This window comes from Narcine bancroftii, chromosome 3 (genome assembly GCF_036971445.1).
Source record: "Narcine bancroftii isolate sNarBan1 chromosome 3, sNarBan1.hap1, whole genome shotgun sequence".
NCBI lineage: Eukaryota > Metazoa > Chordata > Chondrichthyes > Torpediniformes > Narcinidae > Narcine > Narcine bancroftii.
Genome location: NC_091471.1, coordinates 534,007 through 549,355, shown reverse-complemented (window position 1 = coordinate 549,355; position 15,349 = coordinate 534,007). Strand labels below are relative to the sequence as shown.

Genomic DNA, 15,349 nt, shown 5'->3' with positions numbered 1-15,349 from the left:
CAGCTCACCACGCCCCCTCCTCTGACGGACAGCTCACCCGCCCCGCCTCCTCTGACGGACAGCTCGCCTCGCCCCCTCCTCTGACGGACAGCTCGCTCAGCCTCGCCCCCTCTGTTGGACAGCTCACCCCGCCCCCTCATCTGATGGACATCTCGCTCAGCCCCGCCTCCTCTGATGGACAGCTCACCACGCCCCCTCCTCTGACGGACAGCTCACCCGCCCCGCCTCCTCTGACGGACAGCTCACCCCGCCCCGCCTCCTCTGATGGACAGCTCGCTCAGCCTCGCCCCCTCTGTTGGACAGCTCACCCCGCCCCCTCATCTGATGGACATCTCGCTCAGCCCCGCCTCCTCTGATGGACAGCTCACCCCGCCCCCTCCTCTGATGGACAGCACTCCAGCCGCGCCTCCTCTGATTGACTCCTCGCCTCGTCTGATTGACACCTCGCTCCGCTTCCTCTGATTGACAGTGTCCTCCGACCTTACTCTAATTGACAGCTCGTTCCGCCCCGCTCCTCTGATAAACAACTCCAGCCCCGCTTCCTCTGATGGACAGCTCGCTCCACCCCTCCTTTTCTGTTGGACAGCTCGCCCCGCCCTGTCTCATCTAATTGATGGGTCGCCCGCCCCTAACTCTCCGATTGACTGCTCGCTCCACCCCGCCTCCTCTGATTGGCAGCTCCCTCCGCCCCTTCCTCTGAGTGACACCGCTCTCAGCCACGCCTCCCAGGTTGCTGCTGCCCCGACACGTGATGCCGGAAGCGACGTTTGCGTCATGAGCACAGTTCCCTCAGTGACGGGCTGGGTTTGGTGAGGCGTTGGGAGCCCGGTTGTGAAGGTGAGACTTCTCCTCGACTCAGCGGCTCCGGGGTGGGAGTGGGTGGGGCTCGTACTTTTAAAAGGAGGAGGTGGTCACGTGCTGTTTAAAGTGGGGTCACGTGTTCTAAAAAGGGTGGGATCACGTGTTCCTAAAGGTCGGGTCACGTGTTCCTAAAGGTTGTTGGGGGGGGGGGTGTTCCCGTCTTCTGAAAGGTGGGCGGCGTTAAGGCGTGTGTGAAATATAAAGTGTTCACAATCACTCCTCTGGAGACAAAGTCTTGGAGAACAGGTTCCGCGTTATTTCGAGTCGGGTGTCCCTGGTCTGGAGACACATCGAAGGTTCAGAATCATCACTCTTTTATACAATCCCAGGCTCAACATCACCCCACCTTCATTTACCTTCTTCCAATCAGAATCCCAATACATTACAATGTTCTCCTTCTCCCTTCCATCAATCCAGGTCTCACTCAGTTCCTCCCTCTTCATACATCGCATGTTATGTTAATTAGTTCATTCTCTCCTTGTCTCTATTAAGCAAGTGCAGTACTAGCTTTAGACTACCTTAGGTCACTGTACCAGACTGAACCAGATCCTTGCATCCCTGGGGCTCCTGATAAGAAAGGGCCCACTAGCCAGTACTGTCTACTCTCAAGCTTTTATCTACATACTTTGCATTCCATCCCTTTTCACAGAATGGTGTGAGTTTAATCATTTTCATCCATATTTCACAATTCCTCCTTTTCTCTTTACCGTGTATTTCTATTAAACTGCATTATTGATCACCTATTGTTTCCTCAAATTGTTGTAACATGAGTTGATATTGTCGTTCTTCATCTGCCATGGGGTTTTTTAATACCATCTGCTTCGCTCCAGTAGCTGAGTAGATGAATCTGGTAATAACACATCGTAGGATGGCCAATCCAATAAATAAACCCACTATAATCATTAAACCAAGGTGCATTAACCATGGGCCCCAATCTTCGAAATTCCAATCTCCCCATGTCCAATCTCCCCATACACCTCCTTTTTGATATTTGTCTCCAGCCTCTCAGATTTTCTCTCTATACTTTTTAATATGGATCGCCAAATCTGTAATATTAGCTGATTCATCCGGGATGTATGTGCAACAGCGTATTATTGAAGTTTTCTTTTCTGTCCCTTTTTACTCGTCTTTCTTTGGTGGGTCCACTGGTCCCTTTATTTTTGAAGCGTATTCTTGAACCGTGTGTCCACCCTTTTTCCTTCATTCAGACCGCTGTTTCTGTGGTCAACGGTACCACAGATATGATCCGTTCCACCGGGGCTGACGCTTTTCCTCTTTCCATGATTTGATAAGGACCCATTCACCAGCATTCACAGAGTGGATAGGGAAATCCAGAGGAGGGCTCTGTGCCAGCAGACCCTTAGCTTTTTAATCTGCAAGAGAACGAGAGACTGCCAGTAAATAGTTCCTTAAAAACACATCATTACTTTAAACTGTAGGTCTTCCTTCTACCCGCCCCAAATATGGGAGTTCAAATAACATCTCGTAACGGGATATTCTAATGTCTTGTCTTAGGGTTAGGGTTCAGGGTAATTTAGTCTCTTCTTTTAGTTTTATAATTTGCATTTTTAAAGTGGCATTCATTCATTCGCTCCACTCTTCCCAAACTCTGTGGATGCCATGGTGTATGCAGCTTCTATTTTATCCCTAAGGCTTCACAGACCAGGTTGTGAATTTTAGAAGCGAAGTGCATTCCTCGATCTGAATTGATGGACTCAGCTATTCCATAGCGGGGTACAATTTGCTCCAGAATTATTTTTGCCACTGGTTGTGCAGTGGCATTGACGAGGGGGAACACTTCAACCCATCTTGTGAAGTGGTCCACTATTACTAGTAGAAATTTCCATCGCTGGACCTGAGGGAAATCAGTGAAATCCACTTGTATCTACTGAAATGGTCGGATTGCTAAAGATTGTCCTCCTCCAGGCATAGCTTTCATAACTTTCTTATTAACCTTTATACAGATCAGGCTAAAGAGATGGTGCAGGGGAATTCTGGATCATTGGGATCTCTTCTGGGGAAGATCGGACCTGTACAAAAGGGACGGACTTCACTTGAACTGGAGGGGGACCAGTGTGCTGGAAAGCACATTTGCTAGAGCTGTGGGGAAAGGTTTAAACTAGTTTGGCAGGGGGGTGGGGAACAGAGTGTGAGTGCAGTGTCAAGGGAGCATGGCCACCTAGATAGGAATAATAATGATAACAAAGGTAGGATGAAGATTAGGGTAAAAGGTAGAAAAGAGAATATAGGTGAGGGTCATTCTCTGAAATGCATATATTTTAATGCAAGAAGCATAGTGAACAAGGTAGATGAGCTTAGAGCATGGACAGATACTTGGGGTCATGACATTGTGGCAATTAGTGAGACCTGGCTACAGGAGGGGCAGGACTGGCAACTTAATATTCCAGGATACATTTGTTTTAGATGTGATAGAGCAGGGGGTAAAAAAGGGGGAGGAGTTGCTCTGCTTGTTAAGGAGGGCATTACTGCCGTGAGGTGACAGGATGGTCTGGAGGGATCGTCCAGTGAGACTGTTTGGGTGGAATTGAGGGGTGAAGGAGGCATGAGGGTGCTAATAAGGGTGTATTACAGACCACCAAATGGGCCAAGAAAATTAGAAGAACAAATTTGTAGGGAGATAACGTATATGTGTGAGAATCATAAGGTAGTGATCATGGGAGATATTAACTTCCCTCACATTGATTGGGATACCCATACAGTTAGAGGGCTGGATGGGCTAGAGTTCATTAAATGTGTTCAAGATTGTTTTCTAAATCAATTAGTAGAAGAACCGACTCGGGACGGAGTAATACTGGATCTCCTGTTAGGGAACGAGCTAGGTCAGGTATCAGACATTAATGTTGGAGAACAAATTGGGTCTAGTGATCATAGAGTTAGTTTTAGGGTAGTTTTAGGGAAGAGCAAGGAGGGGCCTAAAGTTGAGGTTCTGGATTGGAGAAGAGCAAATTTCAAAGAAATAAGGGACTTGGGGAGTATTAAGTGGGACAGGATATTTTCAGGTAAGGATGTAAATGAAAAATGGAGGATATTCAAAAGAGAAATTTTGCGGGTACAGAGTAAATATGTCCCAGTGAGGATCAAAGGAAAGGCTGGAAGTCATAGGGAGGCTTGGTTTTCGAGGAATATTGGAAATTTGGTTAGGCAAAAAAGGGAGGTGTACAAGAGGTATAAAGAGCAGGGAGCTGAGAGTTTCAAGGAGGACTACAAGGAGTGTAGAAGAAATCTTAAGAAAGAAATTAGAAAGGCCAAAAAAAGGCACGAAGAGGCTTTGGCTGACAGAGTAAAAATAAATCCAAAGGGTTTCTATAAGTACATTAAAAGTAAAAGATTAGTGAGGGATAAAATTAGACCCCTTGTAGATAGCGAAGGTAGGCTGAGTGAGAAGTCAGAGGAAATGGGGGAAATTTTGAATGATTTCTTTGCCTCGGTATTCACGAGGGAAAAAAATATTGAACCAGTTGAAGTAAAGAAAAATAGTGGGGAGGTCATGAAGCATATAAGGATAACCGAGGAGGTAGTGATGGCTGTATTGAAAAAGATAAAGGTGGATAAATCTCTGGGACTGGACAAAATATTCCCAAGGACACTCAGGGAGGCTTGTGGACAGATAGTGGGGCCATTAACAGAGATATTTAGGATGTCACTGGTCACGGGGATAGTGCCAAAGGATTGGAGAGTGGCGCATGTGGTTCCGCTGTTTAAGAAAGGGTCCAAATTTAAACTTGGGAATTATAGGCCCGTGAGTCTGACGTCTGTGGTGGGTAAGTTGATGGATAGTGTTCTGAGGGATGGTATTTACAAATATTTGGAGGTACAGGGATTGATAGGGAGTAATCAGCATGGTTTTGTCAGGGGTAGATCATGCTTGACAAACCTGATTGAGTTTTTCGAGGGGGTTACAAAAAAGGTTGATGAAGGGAAAGCTGTGGATGTTGTCTATTTAGACTTTAGTAAAGCTTTTGACAAAGTTCCCCACAGGAGGTTAGGAAAAAAGGTGGAGGCATTAGGTATAAATGAGGAGGTAGTGAAATGGATTCAGCAATGGTTGGATGGGAGGTGTCAGAGAGTAGTGGTAGAAAATTGTTTGTCCAATTGGAGGCCAGTGACTAGTGGAGTTCCTCAGGGATCGGTCCTGGGTCCACCATTGTTTGTTATATATATTAACGATCTGGAAGTAGGGGTGGAGAATTGGATAAGCAAGTTTGCGGATGAATCAAAGATTGGTGATGTTGTGGGCAGAGAGGAAGATTACCGTAGATTAAAAGGTGATTTAGGAAGGCTGGAAGTGTGGGCTGAGAAATGGCTGATGGAATTTAATACAGATAAGTGTGAGGTGTTACATTTTGGAAAGGCAAATCTAAATAGGTCATATGCATTAAATGGTAGGCTATTGAGATGTGCAGAGCCACAAAGGGATTTAGGAATGATGGTAAATAGAACCCTCAAGGCTGATACTCAGGTAGATGGTGTGGTGAAGAAGGCATTTGGAATGTTGGCCTTCATAAATCGGAGTTTTGAATTCAAGAGTAGGGAGGTTATGATGAAATTGTACAAGGCATTGGTGAGGCCAAATTTGGAGTACTGTGTACAGTTTTGGTCAACTAATTATAGGAAAGATATAAACAAAATAGAAAGGGTACAGAGAAGGTTCACAAGAATGTTGACAAGATTTCAAGGTTTGAGTTACAGGGAAAGGTTGTGCAGACTGGGGCTTTTTTCTCTGGAGCATAGAAGATTGAGAGGGGACTTGATAGAGGTGTTTAAGATTTTAAAAGGGACAGACAGAGTAAACGTGGATAGGCTTTTTCAATTAAGAGGGGGAGATTCAAACTAGAGGACATGGTTTAAGATTGAAGGGGGAAAATTATAAAGGGAACATGAGGGGAAATTTCTTTACGCAGAGGGTGGTGGGGATGTGGAATGAGCTTCCGGCAGACGTGGTCGAGGCGGGATCGTTGGTTACATTTAAGGAAAGACTGGATCGTTACATGGAGAGTAGAGGAATGGAGGGGTATGGACCGGGTGCTGTTCAGTGGGACTAGGAGGGTGGGAATTTGTTACGGCATAGACTAGTAGGGCCGAACTGGCTCGTTCTGTGCTGTAAGTGGTTATATGGTTATATGGTTAGATCACACAGCGGTTCACTGTCTGCCTTGCTAGGGTATAGATTCCTCTGCAGGCGTAAGTTCGTAACATTGCATCACATAGTGCTTGCTCTCCCAGTGGGAGCATGAGTGCAGTTCCCCTAGTATCTGCTGGGTGATTTCTTTATTTAACAATTGTCTTCCATCAGGGAGCCACCATTTTCCATCTTCCGTCTTTGCTCCCATCTTTTCCACTTGTTCTTCTTCAGGGAAGGAAAGATAGGCACCTTCTTCAGCCCTTCACTGAGAGGTATCACTCATCATGTGCACTGTTCCTGATTATGCCACTTGTCGGGCCAGTTCATCGGCCATCCGATTTCCTCGTGCTTCTGGTGAGTTCCCCTTCTGATGTCCTGGTACATTTACTATGGCAATTCTTTCTGGTTTGATTAATGCTTCTAAAGTTTTTCATATAAGAATCGGACTTTTTGTGTATATCTATCAATCCACTGTCGCCAATACTCGATTAATCCGAGGAACTTCCATATCTCTTTCTGATTTTTAGATATAGGTGGACCGGTGATACCAGAAATTCATTCAGGTCCAATTCTCTTTTTCCCTTGACTCATCAAGTGTCCCAAATACCTTACTTCCTGTTCCACGAATTGCAGTTTTTTCTTAGAAACTCTTAACCCTTTCTCTCCCAAGAAGTTTAGCAACTCAATAGTGGATTCACAAACTTCATTTTCTTTTGTTCCAGAAATCAACAGGTCGTCTACATACTGTATTAACTGTGTTCCTGTAGTGCTTGGGGGCTCTTCTAATACTTGCTCTAAAACTTGTCAAAATAGATTGGGAGATTCTGTTAAACCTTGGGGGAGGACTATCCATCGATACTGCTGTTTTCTTCCCGAATGAAGTCCTCCCACTTGAATGCAAACAAGTCCCGACTATTCTCATCCAAGGGGAAACTCCAAAAAGCATCTTTCAAATCAACAACACTAAACCACTAGTGTTCCAGGGGAATTCAATTCAATATGTTATAGGGGTTTGGGACGACTGGATGTCGCGTCTGAACAATCTTATTTAATTCTCATAGATCCTGGACCAAGCAGAAAGTCCCATCTGTTTTCTGTACAGGGAGGACAGGCATGTTATAAGGGGACATGCAAATTTCTAGCATTCCATCTCGCAGCAAATTTTCATTAACCGGCTGGAGGACTCTTCATCCTTCTACCGAAATAGGATACTGTTGTTTCACCCGTACTGGCTGGAACCCCTCCTTTAGGGTTATTTTGAGTGGGGTTATTTGCAGTCCGCCCCTGTTTCCCTCTCCAGCCCAGACACAGTCCCCAATGCCCTGGATATCCTCTTCCCTCAACGGGTACAATCTCACCATTATACGTCCTTGAACTGGAGCGGTTCCGACTCCTAGTCTAATTTGCAGATCTCGTCCCATCAGCTCCACCCCAGCTTCAGGAATCAGATTCAGGTCTTCAATTGCCTCCCCGTCTTGATACTTCACACAGACACCCTGGATCAGAGGGGTCTTCATGACTCTCCCCCAGTACTCCCGATACCTTTAATTGTGGACTAGTGAATCTAACTCCCTCTGGTATAATGTTTAATGATGACCTCGTGGCCTCTGTGCCCACCAGAAAAACGGCATCCTCTTTGTTGGGTCCCACCTGGAAGAAACCCCTGATAACTTTAATCCTCCCCAAAAGTCATCAGAAGGATCGCTTCCCTTTCCCTCTTTAATTTGGGACATTCCTGTTTGAAATGTCCCACTTTCCCACAATAGTAACCCCCTGCCTGCTGGGGTTCCCCAAAACTCAAGTACATCAACATAATCCCAACCGGAATATTTCCATTGCTCAATTTCTCTATCAGAGGCGTCCCTCTGGTGGAGTCTAATCTCCTGGATGGTAGGTATAAGGCTCGTTGAGGAGACTCATGTTGAACTAAATCTTTGGGGTCCCAATCCTGATAACCCTTTAGATACTTTATCTGCTGCCTCATTAAGTTACAAAATCACATCTTTATCATGGGTATGTGCTCAACTTTAAACTACAAACAAATTGGTATCTTGTATGGCCCCTTTAAGAGTATTCCTGGCTGTCTTCGTTCTCTGCTCTGTCGTGTTCTGCACAAATTGGCTGCGTTATCTCTTCTAGGCTTCCTGCCAATTTGCCTGGCTGGTATCTTATGTTTTTCTGCTGGGTTTTCTCTGTCCTCATTGAGAACAGCTTAATTTTTAAACTGTGCAAATGCAGATAAACGTATTTTAACAAAAACTTCTAGAATTTTCCATAGACTTTCTTTAAATCTTCACTTCTTTGTTACAGTGATTTATCATGGCTCTGGATTCGAGCATTAACAGGATCCAAAAATACTTTGGGTATTGCTGGCTAGGGGTCTAGATACAGGCAGATAATATATTAGTGGTGGTCCTTAGGGGGTCCCCAAGGAGTACTTGGGGTCACTCATCTCTCCCTCCTCCATCAACCTTAGGACTTCCATTTGACTACGTAGTCTTTGTTTATCCTCCTGTGCAGGAGGCTTCTCCTCCCTACCCTTTGCTTTTTTCCTTTCCTGATTTTTCCTGTCCTGCTCCTTTCTATGTGCACATTCTTTCTGGAGGACATCCATAGCTTTACTGCCCCACTTTCTGCCAGTTTTACAGCATTAGTTTGGCAACCTGCAAGCCTATCTCTTTTCTTTCTTGTGCTAACAGGCGCCACTTTCCAATGAGCCCTTTAATGAATTCATCATCCCAAATGCCCCCCAACGGCCAGCCTTCACTTCTTAGTCTTTTATTTAATGTCTCAGAAACTTTTTGAATTATATTTTCAACCTCTAGATAGTTGTATCTACACAATTCCCCATTGTACCTCAGGTTCCCAAAACCTGAACTCCCTGAGCACATACATACATACACACAAACACACAAACACACTAACGGTCCCTGACCGGACTAGTTTCCTGAACTCTTAACTGAGCTCCCTGAGCTCCTATCCAACCATGGTCCTGGACTGTCTAGTTCTCTGAATTCTCCCTGGAGACATTCCTTGGTCTCTGACCCAACCGTTTTACGCCTGTTTCTCTTTTTCTCATGTTTTTTCTGCCTGTCCGAGTTCTGTCCTGCCTTCTCCAACTCTGGGGCACAGGCCTCTACCCCTCCATCGGACTCTCTCACCTGTTGATGTTCCTTGGGAGGGATATCACCAGCATCCTGCTAATCCTCCCCTCCCCTCTGACTGTCATACGGCGGGGGCAGGTGCTTCAAAGGATCCCAGGGAGGTCCGTCTTCCTCCTCATTTTTTCACAGTAACCTTAAACAATTCGGTCACCCGGATCCAACACGCTGCATAATCTGACTCCTCCGGGTCTGGAGGGCTTCTTTCATTTACGAATAAGTTTAATTTCTGACATATCCAATCTTCATCTGACCCATGTCGGGGCCACCAAACCGAAGACCCCAGAATCGGAGTCTGAGGCCATTTGTAATAACAAAACTTTATCATAGTTTCCTTAGTCTTTCCCTGGGTCCTAACATCCGCCCCAACAGACTATCGAGCGGAATATCAATCCCGGGACCCCCACTTATTACCCATATCCCTGTCAGATCACTCACGTCTGACAGAATACCGGTCGCCCGAATAGTACTTAATAGTCAATTTTTAAAAGGTGGGGGGTTCTTCCATATAACCATATAACCACTTACAGCACAGAACAGGCCAGTTCGGCCCTACTAGTCCATGCCGTAATAAATCCCCACCCTCCTAGTCCCACTGACCAGCACCCGGTCAATACCACTCCAGTCCTCTCCTCTCCATGTAACGATCCAGTCTTTCCTTAAATGTAACCAATGATCCCGCCTCGACCACGTCTGCCGGAAGCTCATTCCACATCCCCACCACCCTCTGCGTAAAGAAATTTCCCCTCATGTTCCCTTTATAATTTTCCCCCTTCAATCTTAAACCATGTCCTCTAGTTTGAATCTCCCCCTCTTAATTGAAAAAGCCTATCCACGTTTACTCTGTCTGTCCCTTTTAAAATCTTAAACACATCTATCAAGTCCCCTCTCAATCTTCTATGCTCCAGAGAAAAAAGCCCCAGTCTGCACAACCTTTTCCTGTAACTCAAACCTTGAAATCTTGTCAACATTCTCGTGAACCTTCTCTGCACTCTCTCTATTTTCTTTATATCTTTCCTATAATTTGGTGACCAAAACTGTACACAGTACTCCAAATTTGGCCTCACCAATGCCTTGTACAATTTCATCATAACCTCCCTACTCTTGAATTCAAAACTCCGATTTATGAAGGCCAACATTCCAAATGCCTTCTTCACCACACCATCTACCTGAGTATCAGCCTTGAGGGTACTATTTACCATCACTCCTAAATCCCTTTGTTGCTCTGCACATCTCAATAGCCGACCATTTAATGCATATGACCTATTTAGATTTGCCTTTCCAAAATGTAACATCTCACACTTATCTGTATTAAATTCCATCAGCCATTTCTCAGCCCACACTTCCAGCCTTCCTAAATCACCTTTTAATCTACGGTAATCTTCCTCACTGTCCACAACACCACCAATCTTTGTATCATCTGCAAACTTGCTTATCCAATTCTCCACCCCTTCTTCCAGATCATTAATATATATAACAAACAATAGTGGACCCAGGACCGATCCCTGAGGAACTCCACTAGTCACCGGCCTCCAACTGGACAAACAATTTTCTACCACTACTCTCTGACACCTTCCATCCAACCATTGCTGAATCCATTTCACTACCTCCTCATTTATACCTAATGCCTCCACCTTTTTTCCTAACCTCCTGTGGGGAACTTTGTCAAAAGCTTTACTAAAGTCTAAATAGACAACATCCACAGCTTTCCCTTCATCAACCTTTTTTGTAACCCCCTCGAAAAACTCAATCAGGTTTGTCAAGCATGATCTATCCCTGACAAAACCATGCTGATTACTCCCTATCAATCCCTGTACCTCCAAATATTTGTAAATACCATCCCTCAGAACACTTTCCATCAACTTACCCACCACAGATGTCAGACTCACGGGCCTATAATTCCCAGGTTTACACTTGGACCCTTTCTTAAACAGCGGAACTACATGCACCACCCTCCAATCCTTTGGCACTATCCTCGTGGCCAGTGACATCCTAAATATCTCTGTTAATAGCCCCACTATCTGTCCAGAAGCCTCCCTGAGTGTCCTTGGGAATATTTTGTCCGGTCCCGGAGATTTATCCACCTTTATCTTTTTCAACATAGCTTCAACTGGCTGAATATTTTTTTCCCTAGTGAATACCGAGGCAAAGAAATAATTCATAATTTCCCCCATTTCCTTTGACTTCTCACTCAGCCTACCCTCACTATCTACAAGGGGTCCAATTTTATGCCTCACTAATCTTTTACTTTTAATGTACCTATAGAAACCCTTTGGATTTATTTTTACAGTCTGCCAAAGCCACTTTGCGCCTTTTTTTGGCCTTTCTAATTTCTTTCTTAAGATTCCTTCTACACTCCTTGTAGTCCTCCTTCAAATTCTCAGCTCCCTGCTCTTTATACCTCTTGTACACCTCCCTTTTTCTCCTCACCAAATTTCCAATATTCCTCGAAAACCAAGCCTCCCTATGACTTCCAGCCTTTCCTTTGATCCTCACTGGGACATATCTACTCTGTGCCTTCAAAATATATTTTTTGAATATCCTCCATTTTTCATTTACATCCTTACCTGAAAATATCCTGTCCCACTTAATACTCCCCAAATCCCTTCTTATTCCTTTGAAATTTGCTCTTCTCCAATCCAGAACCTCAACTTTAGGCCCCTCCTTGCTCTTCCCTAAAGCTACCCTAAAACTAACTCTATGATCACTAGACCCAATTTGTTCTCCAACATTAATGTCCGATACCTGACCTAGCTCGTTCCCTAACAGGAGATCCAGTATTACACCGTCTCGAGTCGGTTCTTCTACTAATTGATTTAGAAAACAATCTTGAACACATTTAATGAACTCTAGCCCATCCAGCCCTCTTACTGTATGGGTATCCCAATCAATGTGAGGGAAGTTAAAATCTCCCATGAAGGATGAGGGGGGACATGATTGAGGTATACAAAATCATCAGGGGGATAGACAAGGTGAAGTCTGATTACTTGTTCCCAATGATGGGGGAGACGAGGACGAGAGGGCATAGTTTAAGAATACAGGGTAGGCCCTTTAGGACGGAGATGAGAAAACATTTTTTTACCCAGAGAAGTGTGAATCTGTGGAATGCTCTGCCACAGAGGGTGGTAGAGGCAGATTCGCTGATTATGTTCAAAAGAGAGTTAGATAAGACTCTAGTGGGCAAAGGAGTTAAGGGTTATGGGGATAAGGCTGGAAAGGGGTACTGATAGTAGTGATCAGCCATGATCTGTAAAATGGCGGTGCTGGCGTGATGGGCCGAAGGGCCTACTCCAGCTCCTATTGTCTATTGTCTATTGTCATGACTACCTTATGATTCTCACACATATATGTTATCTCCCTACAAATTTGTTCCTTTAATTTTCTTGGCCCATTTGGTGGTCTGTAATACACCCCTATTTGCACCCTCATGCCTCCTTCACTCCTCAATTCCACCCAAACAACCTCACTGGACGATCCCTCCAGACCATCCTGCCACCTCACAGCAGTAATGTCCTCCTTAACAAGCAGAGCAACTCCTCCTCCTTTTTTACCCCCTGATCTGGTGTCTCGTGTTCTAAACGGTGGTGGGGGGGGGGGGTTGCATTGCCGTGTCCTAAAAGGTGGGGGGAATTCTTGTGTTGTAAAAGATTGGAGGGCATGTTCCTGTGTTCTAAAAGGTGAGGGGGTCGTTCCCTTGTTCTTAAAGGTGGGGGGGGTGGTGTTCCTGTGTTCTTAAAGGTGGGTGGGCATCCCTGTTCTAAAAGGTGGAGTGGGGGTTGTCCCGTGTTCTAAAAGGTGGGGGAGCGTGTTCCTTTGTTCTGAAAGTTGGTGGGTGTTCCCTGTTCTAAAAGGTGGGGGTGTGTCCCATATTCTAAAAGATGGGGGGCATATTCCTGCATTCTAATAGGTGGGTGGGGGGGTGTTCCCGTATTCTAAAAGGTGGGCGTTCCCGTGTTGTTAAAGATGGGATGGAATGCTCCTATGTTCTAAAAGGTGGGGGGGTGGCATTCTCGTGTTCTAAATGGTGGGGGGGGTGTTCCTGTGTTCTAAAAGGTGGGGAGTGTTCCTGTCTTCTAAAAGGTGGGGGCGTTGTTGTGTTGTAAAAGATGGGAGGCCTGTTCCTGTGTTCTAAAAGGTGAGGGGGTCATTCCCTTGTTCTTAAAGGTGGGGGATGTTTCTATGTTCTAAATGGTCTGGGGGTGATCCTGTGTTCTAAAAAGGTGGAAGGGTCATATTCCCATATTCTAAAAGGTGGGGGGGGGGGGTTCCCGTGTTCTAAAGAATGGCGAGGCGTGCTCCCATTTTAAAAGGTGGGGGGTGTCCCTCCCATGTTCTAAAAGGTGGGGGGGGGTGATCCCTTGTTCTAAAATGTGGGGGGGTGGCTTTCCCATGTTCTAAAATGTGGGGAGGGTGTTTCCTTATTTTATGGGTGGCTTTCCCGTGTTCGAAAAGGTGCAGGGGCTTGTTCCCATGTTCTAAAATGTGGGTTGTTGTCCCATGTACTAAAAGGTGGGGGTGGCATTATTTGTTCTAAAAGGTGGGGGGGCTATGTTCCTGTGTTCTAAAGGATGACCTGGTGTCCCGTGTTCTAAAAGGTGGAGAGTGCATTGCTGTGTTCTAAAAGGTGTTCTCGTGTTGTAAAAGATAGGGGGGAATGTTCCTGTGTTCTAAAAGGTGAGGTGGTCGTTCCCTTGTTTTTAAAGGTGGGGGGGGGTATTCCCGTGTTCTTAAAGGTGGGTGGGGGTCCCTGTTCTAAAAGGTGGTGGGGGGTTTTTCCCGTGTTCTAAAAGGTGGAGGGAGTGTTCCTGTGTTCTAAAAGGTGGGGGCCTGTCCTGTATTTTAAAATGTGTGGTGTCCCATGTTCTAAAAGGTGGGGGAATGTGTTCCTTTGTTCTAAAAGTTGGTGGGTGTTCCCATGTCCTAAAAGGAGGGGGGATTCCATGTTCTAAAAGGTGGGGGATTGTCCCCTGTTCTAAGAGTTGGGGGGGGGCATGCTCCTGTGTTCTAAAATAATGGTGGATGTCCCATGTTCTAAAATGTGCATGGGCGTGTTCCCATGTTCTAAAGGATGGTGTGGTGTCCCTTGTTCTAAAAGGTGGGGGTTGATCCCTTGTTCTAAAAGGTGGGGGGGGGGTGCCATTCCCATGTTCTAAATGATGGGGAGGGTTCCCTTGTTTTATAAGGTGTGGGAGGTGCTCCCGTGTTTTAAAAGGTGGGGGTTGTCCTGTGTGCTAAAAAGATGGGGGGCATGTTTTAAAAGGTGGGGGTAGGGTGTCCCATGTACTAAAATGTGTGGGGGTGTTCCCATGTTCTAAAAGGTAGGAGGTTGTCACATTTTGTAAAAGGTGGGTGGAGTTCCATGTTCTAAAAGGTGGGGCATTGTCCCGTGTTCTAAGAGGTGGGGGGGGGCATGCTGCTGTGTTCTAAAAGAACAGTGGATGTCCCATGTTCAAAAATGTGGATGGGCGTGTTCCCATGTTCTAAAGGATGATGTGGTGTCCCGTGTTCTAAAAGTTGGAGGGTGTTTTCACATGTTCTAAAAGGTGGAGGGGGGGTTGTCACATTTTCTAAAAGGTGGGTGTGGTTCAATGTTCTAAAAGGTGGGGGTGTGTCCCATGTTCTAAAAGGTAGGGGGCGTTCCAGTGTTCTAAAAGGTGTGAGGGGCGTGTTCTCATGTTCTAAAAGGTGGGGGGGTGTCCCATGTTCTAAAGAGTGGCGAGGCATGCTCCCGTTTTAAAAGGTGGGGGGAGTCCCGTATTCCAGAAGGTGGGGGGTGGGGGGTGCTCCTGTGTTCTAAAAGAATGGTGGATGTCCCATGTTCTAAAAAGTGGATGGGCGTGTCCCATGTTCTAAAAGATGGTGTAGTGTCCTGTGTTCTAAAAGTTGGAGGGCGTTTTCCCGTGTTCTAAAAAGTGGGGGGGGGGTTATCACATTTTCTAAAAGGAGGGTGGGGTTCCATGTTCTAAAAGGTGGGGGATTGTCCCGTGTCCTAAGAGGTGGGGGGGAGTATGTTCCTGTCTTCTAAAAGGTGCGGTTTGTCCCAGGTTCTAAAAGGTGGGAGGTATTCCTGTGTTCTAAAAGGTGGGGGGGTATTCCCATGTTCTAAAAGGTGGGGGGGGGCGTTCCAATGTTCTAAAAGGTGGAAGGGGGCGTGTTCCCATCTTCTAAAAGGTGGGGGGTGTCC

At 45.8% G+C, this 15,349-nt stretch overlaps 1 protein-coding gene across 4 annotated transcripts in view; it reads left to right on the top strand.

Moving 5' to 3' along the window:
• LOC138756910 (zinc finger protein 623-like) overlaps positions 1-15,349 on the top strand; it is a 93,440-nt gene continuing 78,091 nt past the window's right edge. Inside the window, exons 1-2 of one of the 4 annotated variants that reach the window (XM_069923314.1) lie at positions 1-837; positions 6,236-6,358. The gene's annotated coding sequence lies outside the window, so the exon portion shown is untranslated. The remainder of the gene's footprint in view (positions 838-6,235; positions 6,359-15,349) is intronic. The other 3 variants (XR_011353233.1, XR_011353232.1, XR_011353231.1) reach the window with 3 other exon arrangements.